A 12,365-nucleotide genomic window follows, 5' to 3' on the forward strand; every position below is an offset into this window, starting at 1 on the left:
ATTTACAGGTAACACACATATCTCAACACACAACACTTCCCATACACACGTAAACATTCAAATTCGCAAATATACAAATGCTCGACAGGTGACTGGGCCAAGTGCATTCACTCGTAGGATCTATCATTTCGATGATCGCCTCGATTCTACGAAACCAGTGCACAATTAAGCTGACATAAGCTAGTCTCGTCTGGTGAATGCATGTAACCTGGAAGCCCCAGACACGACAGGACCGAACGGACAGATGGCGAACTGGACTCGACGGGGCCTAGTTCAGAGTTTTAGGCATTCTTCAATGCACGGCTAGCGACATAAAAAAAAGAAAGGATGTGCTATGTGTGGTGGTTGGCTATTCAAGTATTGGTAGAGTTTGAAGTACTAATGTATGCCTTTCATGTGATGATCATAAATTCAGCTGTATCTTGTACCTATCTAATCTATTGCGTCTCTCATATATTGTCCTTTATTTCTTCTTTTCGAGTCCTATACTGCCATTCTACACCCGCCTTCAGCTGGGTCAGCAAAGATGGTGATAGTGAACGTCTTAACACTCACACATTCTCAAACGCGGTCTCAAGCGGGAACTTACAAAAATTCTAACAGCGCACCGAAAATTTAATATCAGACTCACGGTTCGCGCGACCATTCAAGAACACACGTTACAAAATCACGTCAGCGCACAAACGTTAGAGCCCATCGCGATTTTCCAAGCAACCTACGCCCACGAACTCGCAAACATGATTACACCCCGGTGATAAGGTGAAAATCTCAGCACTCATAAACTTAGCAACACGATCTCAAGCGTCAACCTACAAACTCCCGCGCTCGCGCCATCATTAATCGGGATCGTCCGGAAGTCTATCCTCGGTACCAACAATCTAGGTCCTTGTTAATTAATAAAAAAATAATAAAATTGAAAAAAATAACTCCCATATCCACTAGACAAAACGATCCATGGCGACATGACCGGAAACTCTAGTGATATGGGGTAACTCTCTTCCTGTCAAAATGTGATCCGTACACCGAAAACTAAAGATCAGAATGACGGTCCGCGAATATATGAATGGTTTCAAAATCGAATGTATACACGCGAAGTCACATACACGCGAGTACACGCGACAAACACGTCAACATACGAACGCTTAAGCCCTTCGCGATCATCTACGTACACCTATGCCCGCGATCGCGTGAACTTGATAACACTCCGGCAATTGTGTGAACGTTTTAGCACTTACGAAGTTACAAACGCGGTCTCAAATGCGATCCCGCAAACGCGCGCTAACATGCATCGGTCACGTCCGGAAATCTTTAGCCTTCATTCTAGCAATTTAGGTCCGCGCGCGATCATTCTAGAACACACGCGAATATGCGAAAGGCACACGGTTATGAAATAGAATTTATACACGCGAAGTTATATACACGTTACTACACGCGACATACAAACGCACACGCGATCGAGCACGTTAACGTACAAATGTTCGAGCCCTTCGCGATGATACACGCGATCGCGAGTCCCTGCGCCCGCACATACCTGAACCGTACAATGAATATCACATTCAGAATCACGGCCCGCTACAATTGGCCTAATGCAATGTTTCAATGGGCGACATTGCTTGTCTCGTTTGCAAATTGTAGTATGTGATTCTGACGGGAAGCCCTTCCGAGAACCTAGCTCTACAGCTCCAGTAGGACAACTCACAAAAAAAAAGAATGTCGGTCTGCCAAATCTTGTTGACGCAGTTTGCTGCTGCGTGTTGAGATCTTTTTCCTTGGCGGTGAGGCCGCTTGGGGGTCATTCAGTCTGCCTTCTCTCTCGTTATCGTTCCCGTCCATGTCGTCATCGGTACTGATTTCTTGCTGTTCACGATCAGAGGTTCTTATTTGTTTCTTGTTCTTACGGGTCGCTGTTGTATATCCGTCTTCATCGGTATTTGCTTCTTTATTGGCAATGCTAATTATTGGTTTGGGAGCGGTTGTCGTGGTCGTTGTACCTGCATTATTGGTTAATTGGATCGTTGTTTTTTGTTTATCTGCAGGTATCGGTGGCTGCTTGTTAGAGTTGGCTGTACTACATGAGTTTTGACTAGTTGCTTCGGCGCATGTTTTTCCGTAGTAGGCTGTATGGTTACAAAATTGGCATGTTGGGGTCTGCCCGGGATATGTGATTAGCGTTGTTTGCTTATAGGTCACGCCATCCTTCGGTGATTTGCATTCGATAGTCATGTAAGACGGTATTTGTTTAGTCACTCGCATTCTCACAATACGAACACCTTTGGGAATTTAGGTGAAAAAATTTCTTTAGTGTCATTCGTAATAGATTCTACTTCTCCATATTGCGACATGATTCGTTTGATAAAATCTTCCTTCGTGCGCGGGGCCAAATCATGGATACGCACGTCCACCATGTCGTTTTCCATATGCACGGGGATCTTGATTCTGGTGTTATTAAATTCGACCTCGTGTTGCATGTTGTTCTTTGTAATGAAGTTTTCGGCCTGTGCTAAGCTTCTAAACGTGATCAAAACACAGTTTTTACGTGATGTAGCTGAATGTAGGTAACTTTAGCGAGATTAAGCTCCATTTTCATTTTAACTAATTGTTCCACTTCCTGAACTGTTCGCGTTATCCCGTAGCACAGGCACTTTTGCTTCATTTGGCAAACTCATTTCACTCCGCAGCCGGGGGCAACGATACAATTTGTATGTGCACTGATATAGAACAATAGCTAGCTTGATTCACTGGTGCCTATAGCCTGCTATAGCGTAGCGATTTTTTTGCTTCTGCTTTGTGCGACGTCAGAAGATAGACCTTCTAGTTCTTTTGGTAATAGGTACATTTAACAAATTTCACGTACCGTCAAGCCACCAGTTACCGTGCATTTAGGTGGATTTGACGTGACTTCAAACCCTGTTTTTTATAAAAATGAAAAACGCTCTCATAGTCACCGTAAAAATACCTATCTAAATACGTCACAATTTAGAAATAATATAAAACTGTTAGCAACAAAACGAGAATAAGTAGTTGAGGACCTTTGTTTGGCACCAGTGCACGTTATATGTCACCATTAACAGTGCTTGAAGGGATCAACTTACCGTGTATTTAAAATTTTCATTCAACTTTAGTTGGAATGTTTCAATAAAACGATGAAACGAGAGGATTTGTGGATTCAAGGAGCTAGTTCTTTAAATTTCGTGATTTTGCAACTGCACGGTGAACGAAACATGCACGGCAACTGGCGACTTGAAGCAAAAATTAGAATATATTAGTAATCAGTGTTTTAATTCGATTTGTAGACAATTTTCTTTAATAAATTAAATTGTGGGCAGTTTCCTTCAATTGATTTAGTCATTTAAATTTATACTTTGATCCTATTGATCACCAAAAATCCTTCCTAACTGGGGCTCTAATCTACCAGACCAAGGCTAGTCTTGAAAATAGTTTCATTTAAATAGAATATATCAAAAAATTGTGTTAGTATGATGCCTTAGAACTGGTAATACTCGCAGAACACAAGACAAAGAAAATAGGAGTTGAACCGTTTCTACGCATCTACAAATCGCTTGCTAAATCAGAAGATTTTGTGCGAATTTCGACATTCTCTTCGTTCGAACATTTTATAGATATTTTTCTACTCATTTCGGTTTAGCATCTTCTACACCTTTTAAATGTGTAGCTTGGAACACCTAGTGTTTTCCAGCACCGTTAAGCATTGTCATATTCGGTTAGCGCATAAATACTGTGAACTCTAGAATATACTTTGTTGTAACGAGAGTAAGTACTATAGCCTTTCTTGTGACAATGTACATATTTTTAGGATTGCCTTAGATTTGTAATTGATTTCATTATGAACTTTTTAAAATTTAATTTAGTTTCTAGTGACTATATCAAATTGTCAGAATTAAAAGCTTTATGCAAATTTTTTAAACCCCTCCCGAAACAAAATCCTGGCTACGGGCCTGAAAGCTGGTTTCTCATATTGAGTGAAATAGCGATCTTTATTAACGTAAATGCAAAATAATTGAATTTCCCATATCAAATATATATTTATTTTATATGGGGAATTCAATTATTTTGCATTTACGTTAATAAAGATCGCTATTTCACTCAATGTGAAAAACCGACCGCTCTCAAATTTTGCACATACATTTGAGACCACAAAAAGAACTCAAAAAGTGTTGTGCTGAAAAATGTCATATGTCGAGCTACCTCAATGCACACTTACATACTATGCTGTTATAAGAACTTTGACTATTTCAAAATCTTTAAAAATTTTTAAGTAAGGCTTGCACTCCAATATACACATTTGTTTTATTTTCTAATAAAAGACAAAATATACTGAATACTCCACGTGGACATGCTGCTTCGCAGATAACTGCAACCTGTTAAACATTCAGTTCGTTGTTGCCTGGCGGATAGCAGTCTTCAGCTGGCACATATCTTCAAGAACTACTGAACTAATTAAGATGTCCGCCGCTTTGGTTTTCGCACGAGATATACATACACTCAAAAAAATGTAAACGTTATGCCTATTGATTTTACACATAGATTTTTGCAATTAACGGAGGCATATAGACACTATTTGCTGGCACATAAACCTTATGTGTGTATTTACAAGATTTAATAATCTTACATTGACATTTCATAACTATTAGGCACACAAAACCCCATTCTATAACAATATTTACATATAACTCATGTGTGTGCATATATAGTTTATTCAGCTGACACATAGAAGGTATGTGTGCGCGTGATAACAATAGCATTTCTTCTTCATATGAATTTTAAGCGGTTTGAAGCAAATAGAATTAACGTTTGGTTTTTTTTTAGTGTACAAGCGTGATGGCGAAAGAACGTGAAGCTCTCATTCTCATATTCATTGGTTCACGTTCTAAGCCCTGCTTGAGAATAATGAACTCTTTTTCACGTAATGCTACAAGTCGTGAAGCCAGGGTATTATGTCAGCTAATGTGGTTTAAATTTGGGAAAAAATTGAACAAATCGCAGGTATGTTGACTCCATACTTAAAATTCAAAGCAAAGTAAATTCCAACCAAAAAGGTTGGTTTATAATAAAGATATGCATTATTACAGAACGTTTTATTTGCATACATCAGTCCATATAAAAATCATCTTCGCAAAATTAGGTATTCATTCTGAATCGTCTTGATTCACGGGCGCGATGACTAAAGCGCGTTAAGCTACCATGCTCAATGTACAGCTATTGAAGCTCGTCACTCTACCGTTTATTGTCTTAGCGGTAATAGAGGGTTTAATACCGCAATGCGCAATGGCATGGTGTATTACCACAACGATAATAGAAGAATAAAACTTACCTGTCAGATTTTAGGTTTTTGCACAATTTATATATTTTCATAAACCAAACATCTCTTTGAAATATACGAAACTCGTAGAACTGATGGTAAAAAAATTGTTTGAGAAACAGGCATTAAATATTCGCAAATAAACAACGATTTTTCATTATAGAAGTATTAAGAAGAGGGTGGTAATGGTGAGAATTTGCTTCGGATTTTAATTAGTTTATGTATAATGAACCGGGTTATTTAGGTATTTTCTATGTAACCGCACTAACCCGTATCTCTCGGACCGAAAGTTGGAACGGAATGAAATTCAATGACAGGGAATTTGTGGGCATTACGTTTCATTAAACGCCACGAATGACACCATAATAATTTTCAAAACAACATGCATGCAAGGTGTAAGTGTATCTGGTGTGCATTGGCGTGCGCAAGGGGGGGCTAGGGGGGGCTACAGCCCCCCTAATGCTCTGGAATTAAAAAAATAGTATTGTTATAATGTTGAAAAGACATGTCAAACTTACTGTTTAAGCAAGCAATGATATCTTAGTAGGCGCAAGTTCGTTTAAATCAGAAATTTCTATTGATAACAAGATAGGGTTGCTGAGAGGAAGCGGTAACTGCAGCAAAGATTCGGTTACCGGTTTAAAAATACAAGATGTTGGTGATCAATTTCATTTTTTGCTTTGACTAAAAATTATAAACTTTTTATTGCAAATGATTAATGCAGTCGGTAAAGGCATATATGGCGATTCCAGGAGGTATTACATGGAAGCGAGAACAAGAGAAACCTTCAACTTTCTTCTAAAACTTAACAGTAATATAATATTAGAAGAACTATATAGATGTTATTTATTTGGATAACAACTTATTCTACTTCTATCTTCTTTTCATTTTAACGACTTTAAATTAGCTAGAAATTACTAAGTAGGAAAAGTTTTAAAAAATTAGTTATGAAGGGATTTGGAATATACAGATAGGAAAGCTGTCGGTTCTCATGGTAAAGAGGGACGACTCTGCTGTTGCCGTGAAACATGGTAGATTTAAGCAATTCGTAGTAACTCTGCCTAAGCACGACTCCTACCAGCAAAAGATAAAAAAATAGTCCGGAAGCTTCTAAGCTTGTTCCTACCCAAGTAACAATTGAAGTTTTATAGCACGCTACAAGAGCAATCTTAGTTTAATAGTGAATTCCAAAAAATATATGTTTAAATATCTTATTCCATGGAAAGCATGAGATATACAATTCCCTCTTTAGGATAAAAGGTTTTGGGGAACGATCAACAAGAGATTGCCTGATCACAACGTAGCAGCAAGTTCATAAGGTGATCAGTTCAGCAGTCACATGACTATCGGATAACACACGAGGAAACTGGTTCGATGTGGAGTGCCAACGAGCAACAGATGGGAAAAATCAAACTAGGAGCTTATTGCTCGTACTGGTTATATGTTAGAACAGTGTAGTGAGCTGAAAGCCGCTGAAAAGGACGATCACGACCGATGCGCATAAGGCTTGATAATTATGGAGACCGTGTAACCTTCCGGCAGTCGCGCTAGTGCACTGAGTGCACGCTGCTTTGGAAATCTAGCGAAAGCGTCTTAAGGCACCAGCGGCTGCTCGTTCAGTGGGCCATAAGCGCGACTTCCGTAGGGTTAAAATGATATTCAGTTTTGGGCATGTAGAGCGTAGGAGACTCGTTAAAGTGATCAGTGGAGCGTGACTGGAAAGTGGCTCCCAGGAAATGTCTAATGCATTCAACCATGGTTCGCATCAAATACCCAGTCGCTATAAATAGCACAGGTTTACGAAAAAAATTGATTTATTTCTTAACTATGTTTTCTAAATGCATTTTGGACCACTCAAAAAACCTCGAAAAGTGTTATTAAATGTTTTCCTACAGAAAGAAAATTTTCTATTTTCTACTTGATTCTCGGAGTTGCTCAGAAGTTGTTCAAAAGTTTTTGTGTGTCGTCATTTTTCTTTTAAATCCATTAAAGATTCACCCAATACCATAAATTGAATTTTTTTAAATTGAAAAAGTAATTTTAGATAAAAATCTAGGTCAGAATTCACATACTGAAAAAATTGATATCTTAAATTGAAGTTAACAAAGTTTTAAAGTAAAATAAAAATTAATTTTTAAATTTAAAATTTAAATTTTAAATTTAAAAATTTAAATTTTAAATTTAAATAGTGAAAAAAATCAGTGGGCAATAATCCATTAACAAATAGAAAGAGAAACAATATATTTCGTAAATATTTTGATCTGCTTACTCAAATTCAATTTTTGTTTTTTATATCTCATTATGAATTTTTTATGGATTTTTCCACCTGTCGAGCTCAGTTCATAGTACTTTTTTATTGATTTTATTTATGTTTTGCAATTTGTATAGCTTTTCATTGAAACATTCTTGAGTTTTGGATACTCAGGAAAAAATTAAATGGTATTGAAACAAGGTAGCTTTATAGCAGGCGGCCTATTAAAATTGAAATAGCTCGTATGTTGAGATACACTCTGATTTTTTAACAAAATTTTCCCAAAATGATTCTAAAAATTTAGAAAAAAATCCAAATTAGAAACATTTGAAACTCTACGAATGTAAAATCGTTATGAGTCTTCTTTTCCGGTATAGTGCTCTTTGTGACCGGTTCTGTAAATTTTTGAATGCAATTTGCTTGCAATGAAATGCAAAAAAAAAAATTAAAAAAACTAATGTTTTCATAAATTGTCACGCGATGGAAAAATAGAGAATTAATTCTGCACAAATGAAATGAAAACCCGAGTATGATGATCACAATGACCAACACAATGACCAAACCTTTATATGTGCAGTACAAATAGATTTCATGTAATGTTTGTCTGCTGTCTTAAAGGTGCCATTGTAATGTCGAAGCGATGTCATCGTCCGCAGCGACCGCAAAGAAAAACATTATGGCCAAAATCGCGGGTCTGAAAGATCTATGGTCAGGATCTGAACAAATTCAATAAATGCATCTGAAAGGGTACTGAAAATTTGATTTTAAATAGCTTCCGGGACGGAAACTTTATGTTGCCAAAGATCACAAATTTCGAAGAAGTATAAAATTGTTGTTGCAGACAAGTTTGCCGGAAAAGTGTATGATCTGGCAGTAAATTTGCAGTTATGGCCGTAAGACTCCGATTTTCATCACAACCTACAATATGAACCGAGTTATACATCTACGATAGTCTTAAAACATCTATTGATTAATTAGGCCCCTCCCAAGTTTTTGCCAGATTTGGCAAGTAGTTACTACAGTAAGAATGCGCAATAGCAGTTCCGGGATAATGACGTCAACATCCTTGAGAATAGGATGAACTCCCCAAACTGCCCGGAATTCCAACCAATCCAAATATATACACTATATAAATATACAAAATTGAAACATGGCTAAGGATGATAATTCAACGACCAGATACTGGGAAAAAGTAGCAAGAGGTGTTGACCAGCAGCTTGTGCAGAAATTAAATGCAGGTATCAAGCCCAAAGCTCAAATTTTCATTCGAGACCAATAAAAACCGCAAAAACCCACAATGCACAGTGGTTCCATTCCTTAAGAGAGGGGGTCATAAATATGTGCAATGCAAATATCTCTACTAGACTATATTTCTTTAGTAAATTTTGGGTCGCTGAATCCGAATTTCACATTAAAAAATAGATTGTATCCACCTAACAGTGTGATATGGTATTTCTTATTACACTAATCATTCATATTTAATCAACATTATTTTTTAGAGTATCAAATATTACATTTTTTGATGTGCTTGCCAAAAAACATGATTTTTTTTATTGAAAATTCTTGAAACTGCAACTTTTGTGCTTGAACACCAATATTTTGCTATCGTTTCCAGTGAACATGATATCTCGTGAACAGAGTCGGAAAATGTTTTTTTCATTTGGCAAAATCAGGCGAAATTGACGAAAGAACGAAATTTCTTTCCATACCACTAGCACTTTGCGAAATCGAAAATGAGACAACGGGCTAGGACAAAGCAAGCATGTAGCAGAGCGTTTTCATTATTCTCTCCGCACGCTCGTTTTCGCTTTGAGATTCAGAATGATATTAATACCCTGGAAATTGAAACTACTGCTGGGGAAACGAAAATACACTAGCAATGATATTTATTTGTCGATGCTCGATTCTGTAGATTTGCGAGCTAATGGTGGTATTGTAAGACGGAAGCCTGATCGGTGTGCATATTTCTCATTCTAACTATGTTCTAGCGGCATTATTAGATGCACGTTGCATTAAGTTCATTTCGGATTGTCATAGGAAAATGAAAGTCGCTGGTGCTGCTACTCGTTTTCGTAGAATCGAGAGAGGAGGGGACATCGCCTTTATTGTTTTATTTTTTCATGCATTTAGTGACGAAAGAGGCAGGAAAAGGACGAAGATGAATTCTCTGAATTTCGTCGTTCATTGAATAGGTATAAGAATTTTAAGCTCTGCTCGTGAACCAAATCACAGACCAATCTTCAATTTTGGAATGTTGTTCGTGATTATAATAGTAAGCTCACGACAAAATTTCAAATTAATTGTGAATGCTTCCCTAAAAAACCTGTTTTAATCCACCTAGCGGTGCAATTGTGCCTTTCTCATTTCTCTAAACTATGGCACGGAGGCTTTTTATGTTCAACATAATTGTGGAAATGTCCATTACATTCTTAGTACACTTTGTACTTATACACAATGGCATGCCAGCCACGAACTTGATGAGCTACGTGTCGACGGTGAAACACTTGAAACAAAAAAAATATCATACTCCATTAGCCTAATCAGCATTAGATCAATGTTATCTGCTTGCTAACTCATTTTGTCATGCGGCGGTGGGTATGTGAGGAGGGCGAAAGTCCCATGAACGAACGACTCCCCAGCTAAAATTGGTATGCTTTGTAATATAGTGGTGGTTTAAAGATGATGGGGTTGAAAGGGAGGGGTATGAGGTGGTGGTCTGAGGGGTGATTTAAGGAGATTTTTAAAGGAGGGGAGTGAACAGTAGAGGGGGATGTAACCCCTCTCCGTAAACCATCAACTACGCCCCTGTTAAAATCCAGAAACCTTATTCGAGTCGAAAAAAAAATTTGGCCCTCCGGGATTAGGTTGACGTTTTTCAGAGTGATTGCATAACCTTTCTATATGAGAAAGGCAAAAATGTGCAAAATCCAAAAAAGTGAATCTTCGTCAAATTTTTTTCGTGTTTGCATCAAATTTCGACGTTTTATGCACCTTGAATACATTTAGCATCAAAAATAAAAATTCTATTTTTAATTTTTCCTATAGTTTTTATGAGAAATTTCTGTGTGGCCGCACTCTGAAACCCGCAATTCCGGAACCAGAATTCCGATCGATCCAAAATTCAATAGCAGCCGATGGGAAGGTTGCACCTTTCATTTGAGACTAAGTTTGGGCAAATCGGTCCAGCCATCTCTGAGAAAAATGAGTGACATTATTTGACACATACGCACATACATACACACACACATACACACACACATACACACACATACACACACACATACATACACACACGCATACAGACTTTTTCCGATCTCGACGAACTGAGTCGAATGGGATATGACACTCGGCCCTCCGGGCCGGGATTAGGTTGACGTTTTTCAGAGTGATTGCATAACCTTTCTATATGAGAAAGGCAAAAAATTAAGAATACAACGTGTTTTAGCCACCGTAAAAATAAAGTTTTTCGCAAAAAATAAAACAATATCCTTTTTACGGTTCCAATAATTTTAAAATAGAGCAACAGTTGATGATTTCAAATTTATTTGTGAATTGGAACTACGGATATGGTATGAATCGCAACTGACTTTCTCAAAAAATCCGCATTCGAGAACATCGTTGTGGTACGAAGTAGAGTGAACCGTACATCAAATATTTCATTCTGACATGTATTTCAAAAAGTAGCGTCCAATAAATTAATATAACAGTTATATTAATTATATATATAGCTTAATTATTATTTTCAAAAACTTTCTTTTTATTATTATCAAAAAATTTCTTTTACAACTTGAGTTACTCAAGTTGTAAAAGAAATTTTTTGATAATAATAAAAAGAAAGTTTTTGAAAATAATAATTAAGCTATATAATTTCAAGATATGAAGTATTAATAAATAATATAGTTTTAAAATGTGAAATAAATTTTTTAGTCTTGTGCTAACTCGTCAAACATATACAACATCTTAGATTATCCAGGCTTTCTGGGCGCAGACATGCGCAGCTGAAGCCTAATTTAAAATGAACTGAACAGTCTGAAGATCATTTTAAAGAAAAATTCGCGAGGGATATCGAAGGAAAAAGTTAGTTAAAGCCAAAACCACCCTAAGAATTCATCTATATACTAAAAAATCAGTTCATTATTGTCAAAATCAAGTTTGAAACAATAGAACATATATCCATAACCATAATAATCACGAGATAAAAACACGCTCTTGCGATATATTTTTTTTATATTATTGGACTATGGGGGAACCACTGTGCAATGTATCTTTAAACTACAATAAATACGCATCATTTTCTTCTAATAACGTTTTTACGCTAAAGCATACTTCCAATTGAAAGCATCAAATTGGCTTTGCTTATTGCAGGATACATAAAGCAAATGTTTAAAAAAAATTCAGTCAACTCATACGAGATCACAACTTTAAATATTCCTAAAAAATTCCATGTATCAATAGTGAGTTATGTGGGACTGAAAAATGATAAATTTTACTAACTTCAAAAAAATCATATAAAAACGTGAGAATTGTTTTGTCTCAAAGACCACGAGAAATTTTTTTCGAGGAAGTTGAAAATGTTTAATGTTAATTTTTAAGCCTACTTAAAATGGGATGATAATTAGATAGAGAAATACTTTGATTACCTTTTTGAGAAACCCGTTTCTACATTTAAGAAATAAATTAAATAACTTCAATTTCAATAACAAAATAAAATAACTGTTTTACAATCGAACCTTTACCAGAAATCTACCTGATAATGAAGGTTTAACATGACTGAATGATTTTAAGCCGTTAGCC

This window comes from Topomyia yanbarensis, chromosome 1 (genome assembly GCF_030247195.1).
Source record: "Topomyia yanbarensis strain Yona2022 chromosome 1, ASM3024719v1, whole genome shotgun sequence".
Classification (NCBI taxonomy): domain Eukaryota; kingdom Metazoa; phylum Arthropoda; class Insecta; order Diptera; family Culicidae; genus Topomyia; species Topomyia yanbarensis.